General features: G+C 44.5%; 1 protein-coding gene and 1 pseudogene across 1 annotated transcript in view; one reads left to right on the top strand and one right to left on the bottom strand.

Moving 5' to 3' along the window:
* The window catches only part of LOC149301496 (uncharacterized), a 303,670-nt gene that overhangs the window by 152,266 nt on the left and 123,572 nt on the right, over positions 1–27,832 (bottom strand). The gene's annotated exons all lie outside the window — the stretch shown is intronic.
* The window catches only part of LOC149301499 (uncharacterized), a 65,361-nt pseudogene that overhangs the window by 26,615 nt on the left and 10,914 nt on the right, over positions 1–27,832 (top strand).

The following is a 27,832-nucleotide window of genomic DNA, read 5'->3' as shown; positions in this document are numbered from 1 at the left end:
AAGGCTTCTCTGAACAGGATGGATTTCAACTCCGTTTTGAAGCTGGTTAAAGAAGTGATGGCTCTTGCTTGTGGGGGAAGAAGGTTCCAGGAGTGAGGGGCAGCGAGTGAAAAAGGGCGAATCCAGGATGGGGCAGAGGAAATCCTGGGTGGAGACAGGAGCCCTTGACTACCAGAACGGAGGGCCCTGGTGGGAAGGAGAGGAGAAAGAAGGTCTGATAAGTGAGGAGGGGCAGCCCATGGAGGGCTTTGAATGTCGACAGCAGGAGCTTATACTGAATGCGGAAAGGGAGGGGGAGCCAGTGAAGGGATGCCAACACAGGAGAGATGTGGTCAGAGCGGTGGGTGGAAGTGATAATGCGTGCAGCTGAATGCTGGACAGAGATTAAAGGACGGAGGTGAGAAAGAGGAAGCCCAGCCAGGAGGATGTTACAGTAATCCAGTCGTGAGATCACTAGGGCATGGACCAGGATCTTGGCAGTAGAGGCGGAGAGATATGCTAGGATTTTGGCAATATTGTACAAAAAGAATCTACAAGCCTTGGCTGTGGTCTGGATCTGAGGGATACACGACAGAGAAGAGTCAAAGATAAAACCAAGACTAAGGGCTTGCTGAACTGGTTGAATAGAAATATTGTCCACAGAGACAGAAAATGAGTGTTGAAGGGTGGGCTTAGGAGGAAAGACAAGAAGCTCCGTCTTGGACATGTTGAGCTTCAAGCGCCAATGGTGCATCCACTGCGAGACAGATGTGGATGTGCCTTGCCTTGGGCAAGTGTAATGACTGGGCTCCAGTCAATGGAGGTCTTCTTCAGGCAGCAAAGGGAGGTTTATGCAAATGCAGAATGACATCTCTGCTACGGAAGGCTCTCTTGACCAATCAGAGAGCAAGATGAAGGTCCTTCTGGAAGCTTCCATGAGAAGGAGATATAAGGCCTGAGAGACCAAGAGACAGTTGGGGGAATTGTGTCGGTTGGAGATCCAGAGAGAGAGTTAAAGAGCGGATCTTGGAAGTTAGTCTCAGAATTGGACGCTTAGGTTTATTTATTATTTTAATAGCTTGTATGAATTGAATATTATATACTTACAAATATTGTACCTGCAAGATTCTTAATATCTTGTATGACTTATAATTTATTTATATATACCTCCTTGGAGTATCTACTACTCAACGCTCCTTTTCCACGTGTCTTGGATCGGTTGATGCTTGGGAAGATCAGTAAAGAAGGAGAAATAAGGTTCCTTAACTGGTCCCAGTGTAGGTTAAGGGAAACCCTTTTATAATTCACTGGATGATGGCAGCGTGATTTCAGGAATTTAAGGGTCTGCTGGGCTAAGAGCCATAATGTCTAAATGTCTAATTAACAATTTGTAAGACACTTTGAAAGCCTTTTAGCTGAATAGAGGGTTATAAAAACATTGTTATTATTATTATTATTATTATTATTATTATTATTATTATTATTAAAAGCATGGAAAAGACTTCTCTTAGGGTTGCCATAAATCAGAAACAACCTGGAAGCACACAACGACAACAAGAGAAGTAACACCACTAACACAAGGCATCTTGGTAGAAGGAAGGAAGGAAGGAAGGAAGGAAGGAAGGAAGGAAGGAAGGAAGACGTGGGAGTTGTAGTCCTCAGTTCAGAGGGATTGGAGGGGGCCCTACTGCAGGGCTGGACCCCTCCTCTCTCTGGCCATGTGGATGCTAGCAGATCAAGTCCAGTAAATACACTGCAAATCCCATTGGCAAGATAAAAGGCTACTACTGCCCCCAATCCTTTATGAGGCCAGAAACCCCTTTGTTAGGAAGCGAACCCTGAATATATCTCAGGAAGGCTCTCTATCTCCCAAGGCCCCCTCCCTCCAGGACCTCCTTCCTCTCTTCCCCTCAGTCTCTCTGTCTCTCCCCTGAAGGCCTCAAGCTGACAACTGCCAAGCACTCAGGCAGAGGCAGCCATTTTGTGTTCTAGGGGGCATTTTGTTCTGCTTGTGACTGTGAGGAATAATGTTCCGGAACCTTCTCTGAGCCTCAGTTGAACAGAGGCTCCTCTTTCTCTCCTGAGGCTCCAGAGTCAGAAGGAGGCCAGGCTTCTTGGGCCAAAAGGAAGGAAGTGTGTCTCTTTGTGTGTCTTTTGTGTCTCTTTTCTGAGAGGATAGTTTTAATACAAGCCTTATTCTTCTTCTTCACAAACATTGGGCTTTGGCTTCAAAGAGGAGGCTAGTCCCCCCAAAAAAGGCCAAAAGTGGCTCCTTTGGGAGGTTTTAAAAGTCTCCCCAGTTTCCTTATTAATAGATTTTTACGCATGAAGGAAGTTGACAAAAGAGACCATCTCCTATTACCAAGAATGAAACAAACAAACAACAAAAATAAAGATTAGACAGAAAAACATACTGCTTAGTTTTTGAAAGTAAAACCATTATTAAGGGGGGGAAAACCAGACTTGGGTGCTTCTACCCCAGGGATAGGCAACTTTTCTGAGGTTGCTGTCCCTCAGACAAATGGGGGGCCGAAGCCAATAAATAAATAAATAATTTTTAAAAAAATTAACTAAATAAATAAACCGGGACAAATGTAGGACAACATTTTTTTTTGTGCTTTGACTATTACTAGTTTTCTTCCCCCCCTCAATTTGCTCATTTCACATCTTAATCTTATTTACATTCTCAATTTTTTTATACTTACTATAATCAACTTGACAAAAACAACTATTTCTGAATAAAAAAATATGTACACACATTTTCCCTCATTTCACATGCATCAAATTTATATCAAAATACCTTTCTTTATATCAAATACCTTTCCCCATGTCTGTGCTATTGGTAACCAGTCATCATTTAATTCCAATTCAGATCTATTACTTAGCAATTTTGTCAATCTGTCCATTTCCTTCCATTCATCTATTTGTGGTGGGTTACTGCTATTCCAATTTTGTGCTATCACAAGTCTTGCAGCAGTAACTAAATACAGTGGAACCTCACCATATGCTGTCTTGACATACGGGGACTTGAGCGTACGCGCTCAAGCCGTGGGGCACGCGCGGGGCGGAAGGGGCGTTGCATCCCATTCAATTGAATGGGCACGCGCGCCCATTGCGCCCTGGGCGTGCCCGCGCCACTACGCACGAGCCCCATTGTTTCCAATGGGGCTCGAGCATAGGCGGAATTCGCCTTACGCGGAGGGATCCGGAACAGATCCCCGCGTAAGGCGAGGACGGACTGTATAAAAAAGTTATCCAATATTTTTTTGCATCTTTTTTTCCATCTTTGGCAGTAAATAGTTCAGTAAATAGAACTCTGGAGACATGTTAAATTGAAAAGAAAAGGCTGTTTGTATCTCAGAATGAACTTTAAACCAAAATTTCTTGACTTTTTTACAAGACCACCACATATGCCACATCTCCAACATATTAAGTTAGGTATTATATATATATATATATATATATATATATATATATATATATTAATTTTAGCTGGTGTGAAATACCACCTATTGGATATTTTGAGATGATTTTCTTTTAGAGACTGTGAGGCGGTGAATTTATTTGTCTTGTCCCAGGCCTTCAGCCATTCTTCATATGGGATTGGATGTCCTATATCCCGTGCCCATCTTATCACATTTTCTTTTATTGTCTCCTTTTCAAGATCTCTCATTACTAATATCTTGTAGGACAGCATTTTCAAATGGTAGACACTTTTTTTAAAAAAAGTGGAGGACACACAAAAAATGTGCTGATTTTTTTAAAAAATGTTAATATAAATGCATATTTCTGAGGTGTCTATAGACAATTGCCCCCCTTGCCCCTGCGCACGAGAGGCCAAAGGCCCTGGCGGCAATCGGCGGCAGGACTGGGCTGGGGCCGGTCCCAAGGCCTCACCGGGCTGCATCCGGCCTGTGGCCCGCAGGTTGCCTACCCCTGTTCTACGCTTTTACAACCAGCTCAGGCTATATCTGCACTGCAGAAATATTCCAGTTTGAAACTGTGTTAACTCTCCTGCCTCCATCCTGTGGAATCCTGGGATTTGTAGTTTGTTGCGGCACCAGAGATCCAGAGCCACCCCAAGACAAGGCTCTCCAGGGCTCTCTTGCCCCTCGTTTGCTTGAGAATACAGTGGGCCCCTGGTATACCTCCCCCCCCCATGTATACCAAAATCCGCGTATGCTCAAGTCCACGCTCGCCGACATTGGGGACAAGAGTCCCTCTCCTCTCCTCCCCTCCCCTCCCCAACTTTTTCCCTCCTTGCCGCCACGCTCTGGGGAAAGGCCGTGTGGGGCTATTAGCGGCCAAGGGGCCTCCAGCCAACCATCCGGCCCTTCTGTGGATGTGGCAGTGCTTGTGGCAGTGGCAGCGAAGAGGAGGCGGAGGAGCAGTACCAGAGGCCTCCTCTCCACGTCAGCCTCCACAGCCCCACTGCCGCCACCACGGAAGGGCCGGATGGTGACCCAGAGGCCTCTTGGCATCCAATAGCCCCACCCGGCCCTTGCGTCATGGCGGCGGTGGAGAGGAGGCCGAGGAAGCCTCTGGCACTGCTCCTCAGCCTCCTTTCCACTGCCAGCACACTGCCGGGGAAAAGACCGGGTGCTGCTCCTGGAGGCCTCTTGTGTAGCTTGTTTTGTGTTTTTGTTTTATAAACTGTTTAATTTGGTTAACTGCTATTAAGAGACATAGCTATGAGAATCTATGATATGGGGTGCACTATAAACCTTTTGATAAATGAACAGGGATTGCAATCCTATATATACATATTATCAGACATAACTACAGAAAATGCCATCGTTTTGGATGCCAGAAGGTTCCTCTCATTCTTCAGAGGAAGAAGCAACTGCTGCCTTCTAGAAGATAAAGCAAAAAGGCTTCCAAAAGAACTGAAGCCTTGGGCAAGTCGCACTCTCTCAGCCTCAAAGGATGGCCATGGGAAACCCACTCTGAAGGAACCTGCCAATAAAACCCCTTCAGAGACTCCCATAAGGTCACCATAAGACCTGGAAACAACTGGAAGGCAGACATCAAGAACAACATTGGGAAATAGGGGCAAGCCTTGCCTTGGGAAAGTGTAATGACTGGGCTCCAGTCAATGGAGGTCTTCTTCAGGCAGTAAAGGGAGGTTTATGCAAATGCAGAATGACATCACTGCTACGGAAGGCTCTCTTGACCAATCAGAGAGCAAGATAAAGGTGTTTCTGGAAGCTTCCGTGAGAAGGAGATATAAGGCCTGAGAGACCAAGAGACAGTTGGGGGAATTGTGTCGGTTGGAGATGGAGAGAGAGAGTTAAAGAGCGGATCTTGGAAGTTAGTCTCAGAATTGGACGCTTGGGTTTATTTATTTCTTTAATAGCTTGTATGAATTGAACATTACAGTATATACTTACAAATATTGTACCTGAAAGATTCTTAATATCTAGTAGGACTTATATTTCAGTTATATTTTGATATTTATAATAAATACCTCCTTGGAGTATCTACTACTCAACGCTCCTTTTACATGTGTCTTGGCTCGGTTGATGCTTGGGAAGATCAGTAAAGAAGGAGAAATAAGGTTCCTTAACTGGTCCCAGTGTAGGTTAAGGGAAGTCCTCTTATAATTCACTGGATGATGGCAGCGTGATTCAAGGAATTTAAGGGTCTGCTGGGCTAAGAGCCATAATGTCTAAATGTCTAATTAACCATTTGTAATCCACTCAGAAAGCCTTTTGGCTGAAGAGAGGGGTATAAAATTATTTTGTTATTATTATTGTTGTTGTTATTATTATCATTATTATTATTATTATTACAGGGCCGCAGTTTGGCTGCTTGGACCACCGGAGATCATCACAGAGAGTCAGGTGGAAAAGCCCATCTCACTCCAGAAAATAAAGGTACTTGAGGAGTTTGCACTCTACGTCTTTCTGTAATAATAGCTACAAAACTGATAATAGCATTTGGGACATTTAGTCTTTTATAAACAAATATGGCAGATTTAAATGCTGCTTTAAAACCTCTTTCCATCTGCCAGCTTTGTGCTGGTTTTGGGGGGAAATGAGAAAGTGTTGGGAGGGAGGGACTGCCAACAGAATTAGGAGATGCATTGCAGGCTATGGACAGTTTGCGGCCAAGTAAGGTCCAAAACACACAGCAGCAATAGTCCATATTGAGAGCGCTTTAACTGCCCTGGCCCAGTGCTAGGGAATCCTGGGAATGGGAGTTTATTGTGGCACTAGAGCTCTCTGATAGAGAAGGCTCAATGTCTAAGAAAACAATGTTTCCCAGAATTCCCTAGCACTGGGCCAGGGCAGTTAAAGCAGTCTCAGATTGGATTATTGTTGCAGTGTGTTTTAGACTTAGGTGACCCTTGGCAATTCACTCTCTCTCAGCCTCAGAGGATGGCAATGGCAACCCCTCTCTGAAGAAACTTGCCAAGGAAACCCCATGATAACGTTGCGTTACAGTTGCCATAAGTTGGAAACGACTTGAAGACACGCATGAAGAGGAGAAAAAAGTGCTATTTCTCAGGTTGCACATAGGAATGGGAGGCAGTGTGGTGCAGTGGTTTCAGTGTTGGGTTACAACTCTGGAGGCCAGGGTCCAGTGCCCCACTCCTCCATAAAACCAGCTGGGTCCCTTGCGCAAGAAGTCACACTCTCTCAGCCTCAGGGAAGGCAATGGCAAACCTCCTCTGAACAAATCTTGCCAAGGAAACCCCAGGAGAGGCTCCCCAGAAGTCGGGAATGACTTGGAGCCACACCACAAAAAACGACAAAGCCTCAAGAAAGAAACAGCATGGTTTAGTGCCTGGAGCATTGGACTATGACCCTGGAGACCAGGGTTCGAATGCGCTCTTGGCCACGGAAACCCACTGAGTGACCTTAGGCAAGTCACACTCTCTCAGCCTCAGAGAGAGGCACTTGCAAACCACTTCTGGACAAATCTTGCCAAGAAAAGCCTGTGAAGGGCTTCCCTTAGGGTTGCCATAAGTCAGAAACAACAGAGGAACACAACGACAACAAGAGCAGTAACACCACAAACACAAGGCAGCTAGGGAGGGAGAAAGAAAGAAAGATGTGGGAGTTGTAGTCTTTGGTTCAGAGGGATTGGAGGGGGCTTACTGCAGGGCAGGGCCCCCTCCTCTCTCTGGCCATGTGGATGCTGGGAGATCCAGTCCAGGGAATACACTGTAAATCCCATTGGCAAGAGAAAAGGCTACTACTGCCTTTCAGATCCAGTTTTCCCCAAATCCTTTATGGGGCCGGAAACCCCTTTGTTACGAAGCGAACAACAAATATCTCAGGAAGGCTCTCTATCTCCCAAGGCCCCCTCCCTCCAGGACCTCCTTCCACTTTTCCCTCAGTCTATCTCTCTCTCCCTGAAGGCCTGAAACTGACAACTGCCAAGCGCTCAGGCGGAAGCTGCCATTTTGTGTTTCAGCTGCGATTTTGTGTTCTGGCAGCCATTTTACGTTCCAGTGGCAGTTTTCTGTTCTGGCGGCCATTTTGTGTTCTGGTGGCCATTTTTGCTGCTTGTGACTGTGGGGAATAATGTTCCGGAACTTTCTCTGAGGCCTCAGTTGAACAGAGGCTTCTCTTTCTCTCCTGGGGCTCCAGAGTCAGAAGGAGGCCAGGCTCCTTGGGCCAAAAGGAAGGAAGTGTGTCCCTTTGTGTGTCTTTTGTGTCTCTTTTCTGAGAGGGTTTTCTTATTACACAGCTCTGCTCCTTCTGGGGAACATGGGTTTTAAAGGGGATCAGAAATGGGGAGGATAGTTTTAATACAAGCCTTATTCTTCTTTTTCACAAACATTGGGCTTTGGCTTCTAAGAGGAGGCTAGTCCCCCCAAACAAGGCCAAAAGTGACTCCTTTGGGAGGTTTTAACAGTCTCCCCAGTTTCCTTATTAATAGATTTTCAGGCAAGAAGGAAGGAGACAGTCCAGAATAACTCATATTACCACGAATGAAACAAACAAACATAGAAACAAACAACAACAGGAAGAATAAGGATTAGAGACTAAAACAAACTACTTATTTTTCTTAAAGGAAAACCATTATTAGGAGGGTAAAAACAAGACTTTGGTGCTTCTACCCTTTTACAGTCGATTCAGGCTATATCTGCACTACAGAAATAATCCAGTTTTAAAGTGTGTTAACTCTTCTGGCTCCATCCTATGGAATTCTGAGATCTGAAATTTGTTTTGGCAGGAGAGCTCTCTGGTAGAGAAGGCTAAGGTGGGTTACAGACCGCCAAAAAATACGTATAGAATACGTATTAGGGTTAGGAAGGGGCGGTGCTTCTGCACCCCTTAACCCTAGTACGTATTCCATACGTACAATATGGCGATGGCCATTCCACCCGGCCGCCGCCATATTGATGTAACGGACGCTGTGCGTCCGCACGTCACGCGGCGCTAATGACGTCGCGAGTGCGACATTAGTGCCTCATGACGTCATTAGAGTGCCACAGAAAGAAGCTCCATTTTGGAGCTTCTTTTTTTCTCCATGCGGTGTGGCTACTGCGGCTCTCTTACGGAGCAAGCGGCGGCAGCGGCAGACCGCCGCAAAGCGGCAGACTGTAACCTGCCTTAGTGTCCCAAAGGTAAAGTCCCATGATTCCATAGCACTGAGTGGTTAAAGCAGTGTGAAAGTGCTTTATTTCTTTAGTACGGATGCAACCTTCTTGGGAAAGGGACTAATGCTGGGTTAAAGCACTGGGGACCTCTGAAGGCTTCAGCAGATGATTTATTTATTTATGATGCACTCATTTCACATCAAACTACAGGGACATAACCAGGCCCCTCTCCAATTCCCGATCCCCTAATCCCCCACCACTCTAAGAAGGCATGGAGTATCTGTTGTTTAGGGGAGCTGCAGTGAATCTATGCTAGGTCCAGGGGGCTTTGTTTGGTGCAGAGGGAGGAAGGGGACATCCACCTCTGCATCGGCCCAAAGATGGCATATGTCACCTGCGTATGTCACCAGCAGGATGCTGTTCTCTGTGTCTTTGAGTGCTGCAGGGTTTCTTGCCAAGTCAATCCTAATCCTGGTCCCTTTTCTCAGGAACTTCATCTCGGCCTCCTTATACACGGCTTTGGGGCCTCTCTTGCTGGAAGTGGCCAAGTGCAGGACCACCAGGACCCCTGCCCTCCTGATGGCCGACACAGAGGACAAGCGGAGGGAGCAGGGCTCCAACAGAAAGAGGCTGCTGAATTACAACAGCTCTTTGGTGAGTCACTATCTTATTAGCTTCATCTGTGTCAGTGCTGGGCCAATTTATGAAAAGAAGCAAATCACATACTGTCGGAGTTTGGCAGAGACAGTCCTGGTTACTCCTCTGTGACCCCACCTTTTCAGGGGCTTTCCTCCTACTTTTCTCTTCTCAGTTCACTTCAGTTCCTGAGGGCAATTGAGTTTGCAGCCCATCAACTCAAAAGTGGGGAGAGAAGAGGATAGAAGGAGACAGGATATGGCCCTTCCTAGGAGGCTGAAGCAAAAGCAAACTGCTGTTCCCTTCCTAGATTGTGTGATCTTCCTCATAAACAACTTTGGCCATCTTCACTGCCTTCTGGGTTGCTTATCCACATGTGTCTTGATTTTCCAATCTCTGAAATGTTGGGGGCTATGGGAGAACATCTCTGGATCTAAATATGGGGTGGGCCCAGTGGCCCTCAAGCCCAGAGTGTTCCTCAGAACTGTTATTAAAAATGAAGTTTGCCTCTTAAATGTGGCAAGAAATGTCTAAATGCACCATAATTCTTTAGTGGCAAAATGTATTGTATGTGTTGGGATAGTCAGTATCCTAATGCATCTTCAATATCCCAGCCATGGCCTAAATTATATTATGTATTATATTGCAAATTATATTGAAAAGATTCAAGACAAACTGGATCTCAAAGGCAGTAACTATTTTCTTGCTGACAGAATTTAAAGTTTATTTCCTGGACTGAATTCTAAAGCGATCAAATAATATTTGGATGCACCCTTTGCTTTCCTCCCCTTTTGCTTAGTCACTCTCTGGATGAGGGCTATTTTCAGTTGCAGGTGACCTTTGCGGATGTGGCAGTATATTTCACTGAGGACGAATGGAAACTGTTGACGAAGAAGCAGAGACTTATGTACAATTATGTGATGATGGAGAATTATGAGAATGTGGCCTCTGTGGGTAAGGAACCAGAATCCACTAGCATTATAGAATCACAGAGTTGGAATAGACCGCAAGGTCCATCCAGTTCAACCCACTTCTGCTATGCAGGAATACGCATTCCAGGCACCATCCAGCCTCTGTTTAAATAATGCCAAAGAAGAGGACTCCACGAAACTGTAAGGGAGTATATTGCACTGTCGAAGAGCTCTTACTGTCCCAAGGTTCCTGCTAATGTTTAGGTGGAACCTCTTTCTCTCTTGCTTGCATCCATCGTGGTGTCTCTTTTTCTCTGTCGCAGCAGAAAGCAAGCTTTCTCCATCCTCAATACGACCCTTTCCAATATTTAAACATGGATATCGTATCCGCTGTTAATTTTCTTTTCTCCAGGGTAAACATACCCAGCTCTCTAAGCCCTCCTTATAGGGCTTGATGGTTTCCAGATCCTTCACCATTTTGGTTGCCCTCCTCTGGGCATGTTCCAACTTGTCAACATCTTTTTTGAATTGTGGGACCCAGAACTGGACACAGGATTATTCCAAGTAAGGCCTGACCAAAGCAGAATAGAGTGGCACTATTACTTCCCTTGATCTAGAAACTATACTCGAATTGATGCAGGCTAGAATCAAATTGGCATTTTTAGCTGCCGCATCACACTGTTGGCCCATATTGAACTTGTGGTCTACTAGGAGTCCTAGATCCCTTTCAAGCGTAGTTTAATTGTGATAGCAACATCCTGTAGAATATTTGAATTTGTAGTTTAGTGAGGCACTATTGCTCTCCACTTTATAAGTGGCCTGTTACAGACAGGCCAAAATAAAGCTGCTTCGAGTCACTTTGGAGGTATGGTATTTCAATGATGCATGCATCCTAAGAGTCCAAACGCCACACCAAAGGCATGCTCTTAAGACTCATGCATCATTGAAATCCCATACCTCCAACGTGACTCGAAGCAGCTTTATTTTGGCCTGTCTGTAACATTGTAAACTGCCAATTGTCAGAATCATCTTCTGTGCTTCATTCATAATGGTATTGGTTTTTACAGGGGATTGTTAGTATTTTAAATGCTAGTAGTTTTAAGTAGTTGGTACGGATATTGGGGCCTAGAATGGCTTGGGGAAAGGAAGCAGTTGTGGAGGCTCTTAACTGACTGGTTTGTGAGCTTTGGGTGGCAGACATGCCCCAGGAGAGAAAGGCGTATGTGAACGGTGGAAGAAGAAGGAAAGAGGTACTTTGGCAGCCAGGCTGTTTAGGGGCTGAAGGGGGAGGAAAGGGGGGCGTGAGAAGGTAGTTAACGATGGAGGGAAAAGGTTTTGACGCTTCAGAGATGCTTAGACATGTTAATGGATGCTTCTGCCTGAGTTTCTCAATAAATCTTTTGGTGCAAGCAAAGGACTTTTTAATTCCACCCCCAGATATCACACCAGTTCTAGGATTTTGTGCATTTATCCCCGAAATGGTACTCAGCATATCTCTGAGTATGTTTCCTACCTTTTTGGCCTTCTTCCAGCCTTTTCAGGTGCTGGAGAGGCTTTTCGGGGGAAATACCTCCCTTGGCCCTGCAATGGCTCAGAGAAGGCCCAACAGTGTCAAAATGGCCTCCACTTCCCGAAAGAGATGCAATGAGATACTAAGGGGCAAAACATTATTGCTATTTTAAGGCAATACAATGTGCAGTTGTCCCCGAAAGCCCATGGGGGCCAATGTGACCCCCTCAATCCCCAACAGTAGCCCATCCCTCTCTTAGAGATGTCTTAAGGCTGTTTTAAGACTGCTACCTGGTGCTTGACCCTCACCAGAATTGGAGTCAAGGTCCCAGCCCCCTTGCTCTGCCTTTCCCAATGAGTTATTTGTATTTTGATTATACTGCCTTTGTCAACAAATGAGCCTCAAAGTGTCCCTTTCATGCATCACATAAATGGGTGTGTGTATGTGATAGAGAGAAGGAGGGAATGTGAAAAACAGAAAGGCAGGAAAGAGATGGTGAAGGTGAGATGCTGAAGCAGTGCAGATGGGCAAGAAGGAAGGTTGGAGAGCGGAGGGAGAAAGGGAAAGGGATCAGGCTTAGGGCGGAAAAATGAATTGCACAGATATAGGCTGGGGGACACCTGGCTGAATGAAACTACGTGTGAAAAATATCTAGGAGTCCAAGTAGACCACAAGTTGAACATGAGTCAACAATGCGATGTGGGAGCTAACAAGGCCAATGCAATTTTAGGCTGCATCAGTAGAAGTATAGTGTCTAGAATCAAGGGAAGTAATAGTGCCACATTATTCTGCTTTGGTCAGGCCTCACCTGGAATACTGTGTCAGTTCTGGGAACCACAAGTAAAGAAGGACATTGAGAAACTGAAGTGTGTCAAAGGAGGGCGACTAAAATGGTGCAGGATTTGGAAACCATGCCCTATGAGGAACGATTTAGCTAACTTGGGATGTTTAGCCTGGAGAAGAGAAGGCTAAGGGGTGATATGATAGCCTTGTTTAAATATTTGAAGGAATGTCAAGCTTGTTTTCTGCTGCTCCAGACACTAGAGCACAGAACAATGGATGCAAACTGCAAGAAAAGAGATTCCACCTAAACATTAGGATGAACTTCCTAACAGTAAGGGTGGTTCAACAATGGAACAAACTCCTTCTGAGATTTTGGTGGAGTCTCCTTCCTTAGACGTCTTTAAACAGAGGCTGGATGGCCGTCTGTCGGGGATACTTTGATTCCTGCATGGCAGAATGGGGTTGGACTGGATGGCCCTTGAGGTCTCTTGCAACTCTATGATTTTAGGCGTCTGGGATCCAGGAGGGGAAGGCAGGAGCAAAGCCAGGATTGCCTAGCTCTGTGCGGAGAGGAAGGGACCTCTGGGAAGGGCCAGGAGAGGGGCCTTGGAGATTGGGAGGCAGCCACCAACCTCACAGATCATAATAATAAAAATTATTATTATTACTATTATTTACCTGCCTCTCTTGAAATAGCGAGGCGGTATTACAACCGTAAAATAGCCACAAAACAACAATAGCATCCAATTTGCACACAGAAAAAAACCAAGTTGCTTAAACTCAATTTGGGACAAATAAAAACATTGTTCAAAATGCACAATTGCATTCAGAAGTGGAATTTTTCATTAAATTCTTTACAAGAGGTCGGGTGGGTAAGCCTGCCGGAAGAGATCCATCTTAACTGCTTTCTTGAAAGCATCCAAGGTGGTGATAAGACGGATGTCCTCCAGAAAGTTTTTCCATCACTTGGGGGCCATGACTGTGTACACTCTCTGAGAAATTGTTCTTAGCCTTACCTTTGGGTAATCTAATAGATTCTTCCCAGATGTTCTGAGATTGTGGGGCAGATTTTGTAGGGAGAGGCATTCTCTCAAGTAGCTCAGGCCCAAGCCATGTAGGGCCTTAAAGGTAATAACCAACACTTTGTATTGCGCCCGGAAGCTAATTGGCAGCCAATGTAGAGATTTTAGAACTGGTGTCATATGGTCTGATCTAGATGTTCTGGTGACCGATCTGTCTGCCGCATTTTGAACTAACTGAAGCTTCCGAACTTGGTACAGACGTTAGCCCCATGTAGAGCACTGAATTTAAGAAATGAACTTTAAATCAGGCCCCTGGTTTCATACATATTAAGGGTTCCATTTAGCAATTATGAGCAATGTCTATGAAGAGAGGAAAGGGCAACACAAAAATTAAATTTTTCTATAATGTTTATTTTCCAACCTGAGCTTGCTTAGCTCTGTGGTTGATTCCAGAAGCCCTTTGTCACTCTAAATGCTGGAGTCTGGGGAGGATACTCGCAAGTGCTATGCTTTTAGGGGAATTTCATACTTACCTCAAAGGAGAGATTGAGGCAACAGTGGCCTCGGGATTCATCCCAACTATACCAGGCCTGAAAGCTCACAGAACTCCAGAGTCCTCTCCTGGTGCCACACAGCATGAAGCCTCCTCTGCAGTTAGCTTGCATCATGCCATGTGCTCTGACTCAACACTCTATGGCAGTCTCACAGGAAATGATGCCACTTTTCAATTCAAATAGTTTTACATATATTTAATGGAATATTTTTCAATGGCCTGACTATCTGCTTCTACTGATTTCCTCATGGCAGTTCCCCTTCAAGCTCTTCTTTGGTAGGTCCTATGAGTAAGGATACAATCATTATATGGATTTGGGGTCATCCAGAACAGGGTTATGCTCAGGGCACTCACACCAACTTTGTTAATTTAATCTCACATAGGGAGGGGTGAATGTGGGGCTAAATCTTGGGGTAAGACTTTATTTTCTTAACACTGAGATTCAGTCTTGTCTGTCATTGTCCTCCTTTACAGAAGAAGTTGTCAGTCATGAGAGAGTCCACACAAGAAAGAAGTCACATAAATGCCAAAATTGTGGGAAATGTTTTGCCTACAAGTCAGTCCTTGTCATGCACCGAAGAGTCCACACAGAAGAGAAGCCATACAAATGCCAGCACTGTGGGAAATGTTTTTCTTCAACGTCACACCTAGTGAGACATCAGGGAGTCCACACTGGAGAGAAGCCATACAAATGCCAGCATTGTGGGAAATGTTTTTCTCAGAAGTCAAACCTACTGACACACCAGATAATCCACAAGGGAGAGAAGCCATACAAATGCCAGCATTGTGGAAAATGTTTTTCTCGGAAGTCAAGCCTAGTGACACATCAGAGAGTCCACACAGGAGAGAAGCCACACAAATGCCAGCATTGTGGGAAATGTTTTTCTTCAAAGTCACACCTAGTGAGACATGAGGGAGTCCACACAGGAGAGAAGCCTCACAAATGCCAGCATTGTGGGAAATGTTTTTCTGACAAGTCAGCCCACCTGAGACATCAGAGAGTCCACACTGGAGAGAAGCCATACAAATGCCAGCATTGTGGGAAATGTTTTTCTCGGAAGTCAAACCTACTGACACACCAGATAATCCACAAGGGAGAGAAGCCATACAAATGCCAGCATTGTGGAAAATGTTTTTCTCGGAAGTCAAGCCTAGTGACACATCAGAGAGTCCACAAGGGAGAGAAGCCATACAAATGCCAGCATTGTGGGAAATGTTTTTCTTCAAAGTCAGACCTAGTGAGACATCAGAGAGTCCACACTGGAGAGAAGCCATACAAATGCCAGCATTGTGGGAAATGTTTTTCTCGGAAGTCAAATCTACTGACACACCAGAGAATCCACAAGGGAGAGAAGCCATACACATGCCAGCATTGTAGGAAATGTTTTTCTGACAAGTCAGCCCACCTGAGACATCAGAGAGTCCACACTGGAGAGAAGCCATACAAATGCCAGCATTGTGGGAAATGTTTTTCTCGGAAGTCAAACCTACTGACACACCAGAGAATCCACAAGGGAGAGAAGCCATACACATGCCAGCATTGTAGGAAATGTTTTTCTGAGAAGTCAGCCCACCTGAGACATCAGAGAGTCCACACAGGAGAGAAGCCTCACAAATGCCAGCATTGTGGGAAATGTTTTTTTCTCAGCAGTCAAACCTACTGACACACCAGAGAATCCACAAGGGAGAGAAGCCATACACATGCCAGCATTGTAGGAAATGTTTTTCTCAGAAGTCACACCTAGTGACACACCAGAGAGTCCACACAGGAGAGAAGCCTCACAAATGCCAGCATTGTGGGAAATGTTTTTCTGACAAGTCAGCCCACCTGAGACACCAGAGAGGCCACACAGGAGAGAAGCCACACAAATCCATGAAGTGAATGAACATTATTTTTGTAATGATGGAATACAAAGATATTTTTTCAATCCAGCGGTGTTTAAAAGCCCTTATGAATTTATTTGTAGAGTTTTTCTGTCCATACGTCTGTTTATGTTTTAAAGTTATGTTTTGTTAAGTTTAGGTTTTAATTGCTACTAGTATAGATAATTGTTTTGAGTTACAAATTTGGCTGGGGATTATGGGTCATGGTTTAGATTAGTTAGATGGGGGGCTGGGATTTGTTGCAGCTAGTTAGAAAAGCAATGACAGCATTCGGAATTTGTGGAATGTTGGCTGAAGAAAGTTGGGGACCTGTAGTAACAGAAAGGGAGCTAGTTTCTTCAAATGTCTGGGGCAGGGAGAGATTGTGCCTGTGAGAAGGATGGCAAAGTGGGGCTGGTTAATAGTGGGGGATAGATGGTGAGAATTGTGGGTGGGGTTTGGAAGAGGGTGGAATTTAAGGTTTGGGGTTTTAATATATTCTGGTATTTCTGGCTTAAACGCTGAATTTTTGATATGTGTTTTCAATAAAGTTCTTTGCTGTTTCAACACACTGGTCTCTTTGATGCACAGAAGTTGTGAATTTGCACAAAACTTTGCCTTCTACAGCTCACTATGATGCTTTAAATGACTATTTCACAGATAATATCTCTCAGATAAGAGCCAAATTGGACGTCAGCATTATTGCAGTGGTTGTAAGTAAGGTGTCCATAAGTAAGATCATACTGGATCAATTTGAATGTGAGTACTGAGGATGTGGACAAGCTCCTCGGAAGTGAGAAGAGGAGAACTTGCCCTCTCGACCGTTGCCCTTCATATATCACCTGAGATATATCATAGATGCATCTCTTAGTTAGGGCTATTTTCCATCTTGATTAAAAGAAGCTGTGGTACGGCCGTTTATGGAGAAGCCTTCCCTAGATCCCTTGGACATGAACAATTACAGGCCAGTCTCCCATCTCCCATTTCTAAACAATATGATTGAGAGGGCAGTTGATCTTCATCTACAAGAGGTCTTGGATGAAGCAGATTATCTGGACCCATTTCAAACAGGCTTCAGGATGGGATACGGAGTCAAAACTGTTATGGTTGACTTAGTAAATGATCTTTGCTTCAAGAGGGGGAATGTAACATACCAAACTTTAAGCTGTATTATTATTATGCAGCTTGTCTCAAATGGTTAGAAGAATGGTTCAAATTAGAAAACAAGAATTTATTGAATATAGAAAAAGCTAACCTGAATCTTGGTATACATGCATATATGTGGTATACAAAACCAAAAGATAATAATACTTTTAACCATCATGTTATAAGAAGATCATTGCTTAAAGTATGGTATAAAATGAGACATCAATTTTGGGTGTCATTGCAAGAAGCCTATTACAATAGAACAAAGAACAAAGATACTCCATGGCTAAGATACGGAGATTTAATAAACAAAACACCAGAAGGAAAATACAATATGAAATCTATGGAAGAACTTAATGAAAAAGGAAACATGAAGGATTGGTTTTTATACAACCAATTAAACAATCGTTTTAAGGCAGACAATAAAGCTCCTGAGTTAACGATGGATAACAATGAAATAGATAAAATTATGATGGACAAAAAAGGTAAACACATATCCAAATATTATAAATTATTAAAAGAAAGCGATCTAGAAGATGAAATTATTAAACACAGAATGGTAAGATGGGGACGTGATATAAATAAAACTATAACTGTAGAGAAATGGGGAAAATCATGGAAAGGAACAAATAAATTCACTCTGTGTCAAAACTATAAAGGAAATGATATCAAAATGTTATTCAAGTGGTATCTAACCCCCCAAAAACCCACCAGATATACAAAGCTGGCAATACTAAGTGCTGGAAATGTGGGGAACCCAAAGGAAGCTTCTTTCATATGAAGTGGACATGCATTAAAGCTAAAGGATTCTGGCAAAGGATTCATGGAAGCATCCAAAACATTCTTGATATAGATACAGTGCATCCTCCCCATACGCGGCCTTCTCATATGCGGACTTGAGCGTACGCGCTCAAGCCGTGGGGCGGAAGGGGCGGCGTGTCCCATTCAATTGAATGGGCACACGTGCCCGTTGCGCCCTGCACCCCACCGCGCTACCGTGCATGAGCCCCATTGTTTCCAATGAGGCTTGAGCATAGGCGGAATTCGCCTTACGCAGAGGGATCCAGAACGGATCCCCCGTGTAAGGTGAGGTTCCACTGTATTCCCTTTGAACCAAATTTATTTTTACTAAACATGACACACAACATAAAGTCAGTAAAATACAACAGAATTGTTTTATATATGGTCTCATGTGCAAGGATCTTATTTGCTCAAGTTTGGAAATCTACAGTTAATCCTTCTGTCAAACATTAGTTGATTAAGATACATGAAGCTAGAAATATGGATATAGTATCTGCCTTACTAAGAGGGAAATCAAAAGGATACTTAGAAATGGAATGGACTTGTCTTAAAACATTTGGAGAAAAGGGCGATAAAATTCCATTAAATTAATAGTTAATATTTGGTCGATATTTGGTCATTTAAATACTATCATGGGAATATCTCAGTGTAATAAACATTTTTGAAAATAAAAAAGACACACATCCTTGTTGTGGGGAGCGCCACACACCGAGTTGTATAGCCACATTCTGTGCTCTCCTGGCCTTGCTGCTGGTGAGCCATTGACAGTTCGAGGGTGACGGCACGCTCTAATGCTGCAATGGTCAAAGGAAGTGTTTAGACTTTGCTTGTTGTTTCATGCTCCCTTCACCCTTAAATGTAGGGGCCATTCAGACTACATTTTACCCCGGTTCCCAAACCGATTTAAAAGTTGGAAGTTCACACTCACACCAATTTTAACACAACTCGATCAGGGGCTTGCACAAGAGATCCAGGGCAATTCCCTCTTAGCGCGGTTTTTCTGAAAGCGGACTATTGACCCTTTCTTTTTGGAAACAACCGGCTCTTCCCTGCTGCCGATTGAGGCAAAGGGTAGTAGGAACTAGTTTCTGGGGAGATTCGATATGGGGCACCTGGATCTGCCCAGTTCTATCCAGGGCAAAATGAGGGAGTGGGAATGGGGCCTTGGTGAAGGTGGGGGGACTGACCTTCCTGGTGCTGGCCCTCCAGGTGAGCAATGCATTGGGCAAGGAGACCCTCTCCTCATCGCCTGCAGCCTTTGGTTCTGCTGGAGGGTCTCTTCTCCAGCATCACCTGGAACAACGGACCAGAACAATGGACAACAACAGATGGATGTGTGTTTGTGTATATACATATATGTATATATGTGGAGGCATCTCTACATACCCATAGATATCTGAACGTCTGCATGTGTACACAAATGTGTGTGTGTGTGTGTGTGTGTGTATATATATATATATACACATTTATATATACTCTTCTACTTGCATACAATTTAAACATAAGCAAATGCATGGAGAAATATGTGTGTAGATATGCATGTACATGGATGCACCTGCGCATGTATACACCCCCCACGTTCTGGTCAACATCAGCATGTATATATAATGATAAATGTATATATGTTTAGTTCCGGTCATAACAGCATAACTGTCCTGCGATGACTGTAACTGGAATTTTATGATATGTATTTTACACATGATTTCCTCCTGAGGACACTCTGAGTGGCTGCCATTGGCTGGAACCCCCCTCCCTCCACCATCCCTGGCCCTGATTGGCTGGAGTCCCAGTCCCTCCCACCATCACTAGCCCTGATTGGCTGGAGTCCCAGTCCCTCCCACCATCCCTGGCCCTGATTGGCTGGAGTCTCAGTCCCTCCCACCATCCCTGGCCCTGATTGGCTGGAGTCCCAGTCCCTCCCAACATCCCTAGCCCTGATTGGCTGGAGTCCCAGTCCCTCCCACCATCCCTGGCCCTGATTGGCTGGAGTCTCAGTCCCTCCCACCATCCCTGGCCCTGATTGGCTGGAGTCCCAGTCCCTCCCACCATCCCTGGCCCTGATTGGCTGGAGTCTCAGTCCCTCCCACCATCCCTTGCCCTGATTGGTTGGAGTCCCAGGGAGTCCTTGGTCCCAGCCTCCCTTTGATTCTCTTGGATCCCTATCCAAAATCTCAGAGCCCCACAGAGACTCCCAAGAGAGGAGAGGAGGCCTGGCAGACAGAGAAGAGGGGAGGAGGAGGGGGGCTTCCTTGCTTCCAGCCCCCAAAGCTGCCTCCCTACAGAAGACCCTCCAGACCCCCATCCAAAATGGGGGCTCTTCCCTTCAGCCATCCGTCTCACAGAGGAACCAAATTTGGGGGTCCCCCATCGCCATCTTGAGGCACCCACCTTCCCTGTTCTGCCAAGGAAACCCAGAAGGAGCCCTTCTTCTTCCTAAGCAGCCAACGGTCAAAGCAACCAGCCTTCTAGAACCCTATTCAGGCTCCAAGCCAACCGCCAGCTTTTCCCAGAATTCCACGCTCTCCCTCCTCCCAGCGGAGGAGACGGGGAGACGAAGCAATGGGTGCAAACTCCAGGGAAAGAGAGTTTATTGTCTTAAACGTGTAATTCCAGTTGTCCCTTTATGAGGGAGAATGGCATATTATTATTATTATTATTATTATTATTATTATTATCAACAAGAATTATGATAATCAGTTTCTTGTTCCCAAAACCACAGAGCCTTGTGAAATCTGAAAGACTGTGTTTATCACACAGTGGTTTTTGCAGCTCTTTGCAGCTCAGATCCAAAGCCACTGCAGGTCCAATGATGCAAATTCACACGACAACGTGAGTGTTATCACAGGCGATTCCTTTCTATGGGGGCTCCGTCTGTGGGGCTATTGCAGTGATTCCAAAGTGACCCCTCATTTTGGTGAAATCGGTAACAAGCGAATGCACAGAAATCGCTCCCAATTCCACTCCGAATTGTTCTGGTGTGAAATACAGCTTTGCTTCTGCTCTGTTTCACCACCGCAAACCCCCCTGGTTGCAAATTACCCATGATGCAGCGCTGCAACCCCCCCCCCCCCCCATTTCCTTCTGGTGGCCCTTTTGCTTTCAGGGCAACCGAGGGGGGGAATAGGCAGCCAATGGGAGTGGAGGAAGGTCCAGTTAAAGGGAAGGAGGACACGCCCCCTCAGGAATGGGAGCCAATGGGAAAATCACATTAGTCCCTATAGAACGATTTTATCAATAAAGAACATTCCTAATACAACGCCGCCCTCTTGTGGATACTCAGGGCACTGCAGGCTCTTTGGCTTCTTACCAACTTCTATCCTGGAGCGCCATCTGGTGGCCACTCTTGATAATTCACTAATAGCAGTTAACCAAATTAAACAGTATATAACACAAAAACATGGAACAAGCTAGAAAAGGAAATTGTTACATGGATTTGCAATTGGTTGACTGGCCAAACCGAAAGGGTGCTCAACAATGACTCCTTTTCATCCTGGAGAGAAGTGACCAGTAGGGTGTCCAGTGGGGTTCTGTCCTGGGCCGAGCGCTATTCACCATCTTTATCAATGATTTGGTTGACAGAATTTGGGACATACTTATTAAATTTGCAGATGACACTAAATTAGGAGGAGTAGCTAATACGCTAGAGAACAGGATCAAAATTCAATATGACCTGAATAGACTAGAAAGCTGGGCCATAGCGAACAAAATTAAATTCCTTATGGAGATATGTAAGGTACTGCATTAAGGGCAGAAAAATGAAAGGCAGAGATATAGGATGTGGACACCTGGATGAATGAAAGTACGTGTGAAAGTGATCTGGGAGTCCCAGGTAGACCACAAGTTGAACATGTGCTAAGAGTGCGCTGCGGCAGCTAACAAGGCCAATGCGATTTTAGGCTGCATCAATAGAAGTATAGTGTCTAGATCAAGGGAAGTAATAGTGCCACTCTATTCTGCTTTGGTCACCGGGAATATTATGGGCACCACAATTCAAAAAGAACATTGAGAAACTGGAGCATGTCCAAAGGAGGGCAACTAAAATGGTGAAGAGTTTGGAAACCAAATATCACAATGGGACAGTCTCATTGCTTCAGGCAAGGAGCATCAGCTGCCCTTGGTTCACCTCTGACATCTTCCTCCTCCGCATCTTTAACTTGGGCACCATCCACTGCATAAGGTCCTTTAATTCCTTTATGTCTTCTTCCATTCGATAAACGTCTTCCTTGGGTTCTTCTGTGCTGGGGCAGCTATGAAGGGACTCCCCCACTGCCAGGTCCCAGGCTGTCTCTCTGCCCCCCGACGGCCTTCCTGTCCCCAGTCTGGGGCTAGAAACCTAAATCCTCCAGTGGTGGCCTGGATGGTGTGAGCTTCAGGAGGTTTCCCAGTCTTGGGCTTGGCCCTAGTTCCTCTGAAGAAGGCACCTGCTCCTCCACCACCGGACTCTCCAGAACCACCGGGTTCTCCATGAACTCTTTTTGTTCCTGGGTCTCCATTGGAGTTAAAACTGTGAGACTTTGCAAACGGTGAGATCTGGAGTCAGTCCTCTGCTCAAAAAATAAAACCCATTTGAAACAAAAGAAGCTTTATTGATAAATCCAGGCAGAAACATCCATTAACACCTTTTTGCAAAGTCTGAAGTCCAAAGGACCTTGCTCAACCCCTCCCTAAGCCAGCCCCCAATTCCCAAGCTAAAGCAACACAAGCGGAGGTTGCATAGATACCAAGGTTGTGTATACTCCCCCTTCCCTTCCCCCAGACAGCCTCACCTTGAAGAGCGGTGTTCCCAAGCCAGCTTCCCTCCTCCTTGATAACCATCTCCAGCTGCAACCCCATCCCCTTCTCCAAACGCCCTCCTTCATCTAAAAGCCACTCCATCTGTCCTTCTATCATTTTCCATTACGTACTTTCTATAACCCATCACTCCACACTGCCTACTATGAATTACAACTATAACTCCTACTTTAATAACCAAACCCTAATATGTTTACCCTTTATGACAGAACCCTTATACACTAGTTCTGACACGCAATGGACCTTTCTCAATCCTTCAGGCATGGAGCACCAGTCTGAAGTGACAATTCTCCCATCTCAATCCTTCAGGTAACTAACATCAGCCTGAAGTTGTAATGGGCCAGTCTTAATCCTGTAGGTAAAGAGCACCACCTTGAAGTCACAATAGGACCGTCTCAATTCTTTAGGCAAAGAAAACCAAGGAAAAAAACAACAGGCTAAAATGATAGAAAATCCACTCCGAAAAAATTGATCAAACAATTTGTGTACTCTGTGAAGAAAACAATTGAGTATTAAATTGAGTGTATGCTGTTCACATTTACTAGTAATATGTTCATATAGATTTACTCACTTAAGGTAAATTACAGGGTAAAAGACTGTTCAAAAACAATACAATAAGAAATTCATTGTTGAAATGGGATTGAACTAATTGTGCACTTTGTGAAGGAAACATCTGAATAACATGTAAGATAAAGACAATGTAAAATTGATAGACTGTATAGGGATTCAGACAGCTGGAAGGTACAGTATATGTTAAGTGTTTTTTTATTAGTGTTAAATGTTTAATGATGAGGTTGAGTGGGGGATATATTGTCTAGGTAAATGTATATTTTATGTGTTATTATTGTATAATGTATTTGGTTCTATGTTTTTGTTATCTCATGTTTGTCAAAAACTTTGAAAACATTAATAAAAAAAAAGAATGTGCTTCTTTGCTAGGATTGGAATGTGTGGGAATCACCTTTCTAACAGAGGCTTGAGTTTAAAAGGCTGGTCTCTGGAAAAGGAGGGGAAACATAGAGAGTTATTGGTATTTTTATATAATAATAATAATAATAATAATAATAATAATAATTTATTTTATTTATATACCGCTATTCCAGAGATCATAGCGGTGAACAGCAAGTAAGCTAATTTGCAAGTAAGCTAACTAGCCCCCAACAGTCTGGGTACTCATTTTAGCTCCCTCCTCGGAAGGATGCAAGCCTGAGTCGAGCTTGGGCCCTTTTGCTGGTCTTGAACTCGCAACCTTGTGGTTTTGAGTGAATGGCTGCAGTACAGGCATTTAACCACTGCACCACCAGGGATATTTTTATATTGCATTATGTTGCTATGGGTTTATGCTTATTATATTTTCATACGGTCTCATATTATGTGGAGATTGATAGGGTTTTATATTATAGATAACTATATATATTGTTAAGCCATAATGTTAATTAAACTGTTGTGTGGCTGAGTTCTGTGGTCCAAGGCCACAAGTGCAGTGGTTGAGAAAAGGCACATGAGAGCTTAATTGCTTTAAGAAAAGCTGCCAGGATCCCGGATGGGAGGACACTGCGCAGAAAAGGGCAGGAGAACGCTGTGCGGGAAAGGGCTAGCCACTTAATTAGCTTTATTGGTAGATGGAGTGGGGTGGATTCATATGGTTAAAAAAGGGATATGTTGATACTTTCTTTCATTCCTGACAAAAATGTCACTTCTATTACATGTATCTTCTTCTTCTTCAATAAAAGCTGTTCCTTTTTCAAAGTACTGCCTTTTGTGTTGCAAGATGGGCTGCAATTAGGACCCTGACAGATATCTATCTCCCCTTCCATTCACCTTGCTATTCCAAAAGGGCTGGAGAACATACCAAACCAACCAGAGAACCCTCCCCTGCTCTTGTGTCATGCCAGGTCAGTCAAAAATACAACGCAGATAGTCCATAGTCCTGGATGAAGAGGCTGACCTGGCTTGTTTCACAGAGACCTGGCTGGGTGAAGATAGCCACCTGGGTTCGGGCCTTACCATCCGGATTCTCTGTCAGTGAGCAGGTAAGGGGAGTGCCTTTCGTCCATAAAGACAATCTTGCCTTGAGCAGGATACCTATCCGTATGATGGACCACATTGAATGTATTTACCTCAGCTTAAAGGCTAGAGAAAGTCTGGGGAATCTGTTGGTTTCCTGTCCTCCCCCTTCCTTAACAGACTCCCTAGCCAAGCTGACACAACTGGCCTCTGAGCTGCTGCAGGAGTTGCCTAGGCTTTTGGCATCTCCCCTCTGAATGAATGTCTTGGGGCAGTAATGGGCTGGATGAGGAAAAACAGACTGAAACTGAATCCAGGTAAAACGGAGGTGCTGATTGTTGGAGGTCCTAATCCAGGTATGGAGGTTTGCCAACTGGTCCTGGAAGCGGTTGCATTTCCCCTAAAGGACTATGTTTGCAATTTGGGGGTGCTCCTGAATCTGTCACTCCAGATGTCAGCTCAGATAAGTACGACAGCAAGGAGTGACTGTTATCAGCTTTGGTTGATACGCTGCGCCTCTTCCTGGAACCTGAGGACATGAAAACTATGATGCATGCGCTGGTAACCTCATGTCTTGACTTCCGCAATGACTCTACATAGGGCTACCCTTGCACTTAGTCCAGAAACTTCAACTAATCCAAAATATGGCAGCCAGAGTGGTCACTGGAATATCTAGAGGTGTCCATATCACACCTATAATGGCTGCTCATTAATTTCCTGGGACAGTACAAGGTCTTAGTTATAACCTTTAAAGCTCTCCATGGCTTGGGTCCATCTTACTTACGGGATACCCTTCTCCCATACAATCTGCCCCACACTTTGAGGTCCTCTAGTAAAAACTTACTGCAGCCAGCAATAACAAGGCTCTTTGCAGGTACACAAAGGACCTTCTCCCAAGTTATGGAACAGCCTCCAGAAGAGATCTGATATATCACCAGTCTTTAAGGCTTTAAAAAGCTCATCAAGACATATCTCTTTCCAGATTAGCATTCCAGCAATCTCTTATTAATTGAATTGTTCAGCAACTGCTCTAACTGCTTCTGCCCTATTTTTAATAATTGTTTTAATAATTGTTTAAGAATTTAATTGTATTTTATTGTGGATGGGAGGAATTGGGAGGGTTTGGGACACAACAATTACAAGTTGTTATTGTGTTTTACCAGTGCTTTTACTGTTAGCTGCTTTGATCTGTTTTTAGAAGCCTTTAGAAGCCTTTGAGGCACCTTTGTCACGTGTGAGGGTTGCCTGGTAGGCGGAGTGCCCACACAGATGGCAACCCTTGAAAGTGATGAGGGTGCCGCAGCTGCAGCGCACCCACCAGATGCGGCGCATAACGGTGATGTTGCAGATGTGCCACCTCCAAACGGGGCGGTGCAACTGCAACGTACCCGTGCCATCGCGGGCTCTTTGGGGTGGCAGAAGTGCGCCGCAAAAAGGAGCCGCTTCCGTGCGCTCCTTTTTTGCTCTGCAACAGCGCTGCTCAATTTGGTTGTTGCAGTGCTTCTGCAGAGGAAAGAGTGGCGCCGGGGACGCGCCTCTTTCTGGCGGCCTGTACCCCGCCTTAGTATGTTTCACAAGTTTTGTTGCTTGTAAATATTTGTATTTGTCAAGTCTCTTCAATAATCTGTGTTATTGTTGTTGGCCCTATGTGTTTTTTTTCTTTTAGCACCAAAGTTAAAAAAAATATAGTGTCCTGAAATCTAGAAAGTCTATCCAGGAGAAGGTGTTTTGGCCACACTGTAAACAATAACATCCAAAATGCACAAAACAGTGGTGCCTTTCTCCTGTTTGATTTTTAACACTTTTGATCATAGAATCATAGAATCGCAGAATTGGAAGAGACCGCAGGGGCCATCCAGTCCAACCCCATTCTGCCATGCAGGAACTTTCAATCAAAGAATCCCTGACAGATGGCCATCCAGCCTCTGCTTAAAGACCTCCAAGGAGGAAGACTCACCGAAATCTCTGAGGGAGTTGGTTCCACTGTCGAACAGCCCTTACTGTCAGGCCATTCCTCCTAATGTTGAGCTGGAATCTCTTTTCCTGTAGCTTGTATCCATTGCTCCGGGTCCTAGTCTCTGGAGCAGCAGAAAACAAGCTTGCTCCCTCCTCAATATGACATCCTTTCAAGTATTTAAACAGGGCTATCATATCACCTCTTAACTTTCTCTTCCCCAGGCTAAACATCCCCAGCTCTCTAAGGCGTTCCTCATAGGACATGGTTTGCAGACCCTTCACCATTTTAGTCGCCCTCCTGATAAAAATCTGATAAAGAAGACCCTCTATTTTTTCATGATGATGATGAGGAGGACGATGATGGACCTCTCTATCTACAGATTTCTTTACCCATGGATTGAACCATCCAAAGCTTGAAAACATAGAAACACAATGTAAATTCCAAGAGCAACTCTTGTTTTTGCCATTTTATATAATAGACATTGCTTTTGTTGTTGTTATTATTGCGTGTCTCCAAGTCGTTTTGAATTTATGGTGACCCTAAGGCAGACCTATCACAGGGTTTCCTTGGCAAATGTCTTCTGAATAGTTTTCCCATTGCCTTTCCCTGAGGCTGAGAGAGTGTGACTTGCTCAAAGTCCCCCAATGGGCTTCCATGGCAGAGCTGGGATTCCAAATCTGAACTTCAGAGTCATAGTTCTGTTAGGGAAACATTCCCAATATGGTCATTTGAAAGGAGTGTCCTTGAGTGAGACACGAGAACCCGAAATGTCCATAGGCAATACGCACTTTATTTGGCCAAGGCGACAGCACACCAGCAGATGGTGATAAAATTGCTGTCGCACCTAATAGCCATTTCCAAAAGTTTTTATAGTAAAACACAGATCATTGTTTACCTAGCATTAGCCTAATTGGCTATTTGGTACACACATGATTATACAAAAGGCAGTTAATTGGCTATTGTCTAAACAACAAATAATTGGTTGCGTTCACTGTCCATGCAATGGTCACACATTTTCTTATTGGCTCTACATTTGCTATTACATTTGCTATGAGTTTGGAATGCAAAGAGATACTAGCTAGGATGATCCTGTTCCCTTCAAGGCCACAGCAAAGGGAGAGCATTGTATTCTCAAAGCTCTGGCGAAGGGAGGGTGAGTGTGTGCGTGTGATGTGAGTGTGTACAGTGGACACACACAGGAGCAAAAGGTAAGGCCCATGTACACTTTACTCTGTAGCTCAGTCTATGAGTCTACTGTAACCACTGATTCTTTTGCAAAGCCATGTACAGAAGCAGAAAGCATAAGTTCAGCCATATTT

Source organism: Sceloporus occidentalis, unplaced genomic scaffold, assembly GCF_023333645.1.
Source record: "Sceloporus occidentalis isolate IW3139 unplaced genomic scaffold, rSceOcc1.0.p SCAF_21, whole genome shotgun sequence".
Taxonomy (NCBI): domain Eukaryota; kingdom Metazoa; phylum Chordata; class Lepidosauria; order Squamata; family Phrynosomatidae; genus Sceloporus; species Sceloporus occidentalis.
The sequence above is the reverse complement of the archived record's forward strand: the minus strand, read 5'-3'. Positions and strand labels throughout refer to the sequence as shown.